This window comes from Nicotiana tabacum, chromosome 23 (assembly GCF_000715075.1).
Source record: "Nicotiana tabacum cultivar K326 chromosome 23, ASM71507v2, whole genome shotgun sequence".
NCBI classification, from domain to species: domain Eukaryota; kingdom Viridiplantae; phylum Streptophyta; class Magnoliopsida; order Solanales; family Solanaceae; genus Nicotiana; species Nicotiana tabacum.
In genome coordinates this window covers 131,720,196-131,725,244 of record NC_134102.1, presented here as the reverse complement: position 1 = coordinate 131,725,244, position 5,049 = coordinate 131,720,196, and positions in this window count along the sequence as shown.

Sequence of the window (5,049 nt, the reverse complement as noted above, 5' to 3'; positions counted from 1 at the left end):
TTTTGCTCAATCGGCTTGAGTCGGTTTCAAGAGACTTTTTGCTTTACATCAACCCTAATCGTTTCACGCCCAGTACCATTTGTATTTGTGGCTCAATCAGCCTTATCCCAACTGGAGATCTTTGCTTAGGTGACCTTTTCTATGTCTTGAATGTCTTTCTGCTTTTTGAGCAATTTGTCTGTCAGAGAGAATCACAATTGCTAAGTGTCTTTTGCATGATGTGCACACTTCATAGTTCTTGTTCAGTACTACAGAGAGCCTGAGCCCCTGATTAACCTTGAGGTTATCTTTGCTTGCTTTAGTCAAGTAGGCTGACAAGGGTATTTTGGGGGGAAGCCTTTGCATGAATCCTCAAGGCATGTTGACTGTAACACATGACTGTGCTGGCCAAATTTACTTTGTGCAACTGAAAAGCTGGTAGTAGATTTTAAAATCTTTTCTTGCTTGTTTTAACAAGGACTGACTAAGAGTGAAGGGGCACAATATTGCAAAGAAACAAGTATTAACAAGAAATGCCCCTGTCGGAAGGACAAAAGGAAGAGTTTTTTTTTCTTTTTTTTTTCTTTTTATTTTGCGGTAACTAGCCTTAATGATCACGATATGCATTTTGGACTTAATGGTCTGATCTATCAAACTGACCAATCTTTCCTTTTACTATTCTTATGACCTTTGAAGTCGGGCTTGCTCGTGCCAATCCTTTACATCAGCTTCACAACTCACTTTCGACTAGTGGTGCCCCGAGAGATTTTCACCAACAAGCCTCTCTTATTTATTTATCTCTACTTACCGTCGCCTTACAATGCCCGTAAGGGTTTTCACTAGTAAGACTCTCATTTTTCTTTTATTTTCCTTTTTCTTTGCTTTCTTGTGTGAGCAACTTGATGGTGTTCTATGTCGTGTGACAACTGTTGCTCATTGCATGCGTCTCTTGGTATTCTTGAAAGCTGATTAGGAGGTCTTTATTTGGAAGGTTTTTGGATAGGGTTGGAAAGAAGGGACGGTACAAGGCTTTAAGTAGACTCAATATGATGGGTTGTACACTTACAACTCTCAGAATCGACTCTTTAACAAAAACTAAAACAAACTCATGCCCCAGTTTTATATACTGGGGATTTTTGGATTTTTTTTTTTGAATTCTTATTTGGTTAGACCGAACCGTGTAAGACTGCCTACGTATCCTTTTTAAAGGAATCAGGTCAAACGTAGTTCATACCTCTGAACTAACTATTTTTTTTTCATCTTTATTTCTTTTTCTTTATCTTTCTTTTTTTCTCATTTTTTCCTTCTTTCTTCTCTTTTTTTTTGTTTTCAAAACAAACTGCCCCAGCTTCTATTTTCTACGAGCATGGACCTTCGAATGTTCTTTTTTCTTTTTCTTTTTCACTTGAACTTTCTAAGAGTTTCCCAGTTTGTACTTTGGGAGCGTGAACTTTTCTTTTTATTTTTTTTTGACTTTTGACTCTAAACTTGATTCCAAAAGAGGGTGATCAAAGAAAATAACACATGCTCAAAAGGTGTAACAAAGGGTATAAAGTGTTTGGGTAGCAGAACAAGGGCCTCCTAGCCTCTAGAGTGCCAATCATGGTTTACTTTCGCGACACAACATTGATGAACATGTCTGTCTTCTTGGTGTGTCGTGGTCGGAAGACACTGTTCACCCATTAATGTCAAACTTTCCAATAAACTTCAATTGATTCTTCCTCAAACCCGACCTTCATAATGATTTGAAGATTGGGTTCTGAGGTGGATAGTAGTGCTCAGGGGAATCATTGGAAACCTGATGAGGCTGCTCATACCTTCGAGATGTTCTCCTAGGACCTCCTCTCGACCTTATTGTCATCATGGTTTCTTCATCCTTCTCATTCGTGTCATTAAAATTATCAGATTCAATCTGGACAGCCTGAGTTAAAGCTTTGAGAATGGCTTGACTTATAATTTTGCCTGTCTTAAGGTCATTCTCAACAATTTCCCTAATTTTGATTGCTTCCGAGAAGGATTTGCCCACTGCAGACATCATGTTTTGAAAATAATCTGGCTCTTGAGCCTGAAGAAAGACAGTGATTAGCTCATGGTCATCCATGGGTGGCTTAACTCTAGCCGCTTGCTCTCTCCATTTAATGGAATATTCCCTGAAGCTTTTAGTCGATTTCTTCTTCAGGTTAGAAAGGGAATTGCGGTCTGGGGCGATGTCGATGTTGTACTGAAATTGTCTGACAAAGGCCTGGGCCATGTCATCCCAGACATGCCAGTGAGAGGTGTCTTGATCAATAAACCATTCAAAGGCTACCCCTGTCAGGCTTTCCCCAAAATAAGCCATTAGTACTTCTTCATTTCTTCCAATACCTCTTAGCCGATTGCAATACCTTTTCAAGTGAACTATAGGGTCGCCGTGTCCATCATACTTTTCAAATTTGGGGATCTTGAAACCAAGTGGCAAACGAAAATTTGGGAACATACATAGATCCTTGAAGGCAATACTCTTCTAACCTGCCAACCCTTGCATGTTTTTCAACTGTTGTTCTAAGCTTTTCATTTTTTGGGTCATTTCTTCTTGTGCCATCTTTTAGGGAGGTTTCTCAATTTTTGCAGGAAGATCAAATAGGTACGAGTGGTACTCAGGAGAATGATACTGTTCTTGCTGGGTAGCAAATTGTGACTCATGAGTTTTCTTTTGTACCACTGTCGGCTGTGGGATGGTGAAGACGGGCATAACAGTAGTGGTTGTCTGATTGGTTGTCAATGGCACACTTTGGGAGCGCGTAACAGAATTTCCAGCTGTAGTCATACAGTTGGGATAAAGACTCAACCCAGGTGGATAAGATTGATCATGCAATAAGACCAGAATGGTAGTAGTCGAAATGGATGTGAACTCTGGGAAACCATGAATAGAAAAAGGCGGTCCTTGGCCATTGGCCCATGCTTGACACATTTCAGTCATTTGCTGCTTCAGTACTCTATTTTTCTCATCCACAGTAGACTCTTGTTGAATCCTCTGACCCTGAGTCTCTTGAGCACTTGTAACAGCTTCGATGCCAGTTGCCAATGGCATTTTTCCCTTGGATCTTGTGTTGCCAGCTTACCACAAACCGACCACCTCAAACTTTCTTTACAATTCAAAACAAGAGACACGTTAGAATGGATTCAGTCAGTCTTTATTATTATCATCATCATTTTTTTTAACACTTTTTTTATGGTCGATCGAACCTGATGTGGGTTGCCTACGTATCATGTGGGAACATGAATCGGATCTTGCGTAGTTCGGGAAGATCAGAAATAAAGAAAATAAACTAACTCTTTTTTTTGGATTTCTGAAAGAAAGACTTATAAATAAGAAAGAAAATATTTTTGGATTTCGATTTGTTTTTTTTGAATTTTTGAAAAGAAAGACTTCTAAAGAAAAAAGAAAATATTTTTTTGAGATTTGTTTTTCCGGAATTTCGAAAGAAAAACTTCTAAACAAGAAAGGAAATGTTTTTGGATTTTTAGAATTTTATTTTGAATTTATGAAAGAAATACTTATAAAGAAAAAAATGAAAATATTTTTGAATCTTGAATTTTCTTTTCAATTTTCGAAAGAAGAATGAAAATATTTTTGGATTTTGAGAAGAAATTAAAAGGAAAATATTTTTGTATATATATATATATATATATATATATATATATATATATATATATATATATATATATATATATATATATATATATATATATATATATAAAGTTTAGATCTAAAAAAAAGACTTTCCAAAGAAGGAAGTAAAGGAAAATATTTTTGGATTTTTTGAAAATTGTAGTCTAAAAGAAAGACTTTCTAAAGAGGAGGTAAAGGAAATTTTTTTTGGATTTTTTAAAAATTGTGGTCTAAAAGAAAGACTTTCTAAAGAGGAGGTAAAGGAAAATATTTTTGGATTTTTTGAAAATTGTGGGTCGGAACCGATGAGGTTTGCCTATGTATCTCACATCCGGTGAGAATCAGACCCGCGTAGTTCTGCAAGTTTTGACGGAACAGGGGAAACATGAATTTTGAAAATATTGGCTTATTTTCTCTCTTTTGTTTTTCAAAATTTCAGCAGAGTTTCGAAATGTTTCAAATACCTACCTCACTCTTGTAGTTTTTTTCTTCTTGATTTTCTTTCCCTATTCTAGAAGTCGGTCAACATACAACCCGACGCAAATGAATACACAAGTAGCACGTAATGCATCAGGATGGTCTTTTAATTTGGGTACACCTGTCCTGGACGGACCCAACCCATGTGTTGAGTCCCAAAGTCAAATGCACGTGATGCAAACAAACGTTCCTACTAGGGATCCGGCATGAGACTATGTTATTCTAAGTTTAAATCCTGGGTGTATTGTTCTAGACCTGGCTTACCCGAGCGGACAACTCGAGCCGGGGGGGGGGGGGGGGAGCCGAGGGAGGGCAGCGTACCGGGAATACAGAAGCTTCACCAGCTTTGCAACTTGTCCGAACCTCATTCTAAAATTAGGATATGACTCTAATAGAAAAGAAGCCACGCGAAGTGCACGCTTCCCAGAAAATTTAGAAGACTCAGAGAGAAGAAGGGTTTCGTAACAATTTATATACAATTCACACAATATCAAAGCGGTAAAAAAAAAGCGGCATTTAGAACATTAGGCTCAAACACATAAAAATCAGACAATCATGAAAGCCAATCATAGCAGCTATTCTAAGCGCGAATTCTGAACCCTGAACCAGAGATTCTGGGTTCTTATCTCCAGCAGAGTCGCCAGAGTTATCACACCTCCTTTTTCCCGAGGGGATTAGGGGAGTTTTTCCAATTTAAGTGACATTAATCGAAATGGGATTATTTATTTATTTCAGAGTCGCCACTTGGAATATTTATGGTGTCCCAAGTCACCGGTTTATTTTAAAATCCCAGATCGAGGAAATTGACTCTATTTTTATGGTCTGCGAACACAGAAGACCGGATAAGAAATTCTGTTAACCCAGGAGAAGGTATGAGGCATTCCCGGATTCCGTGATTTTAGCACGGTCGCTCAACTATTAATAATTGGCCCAATTATCTG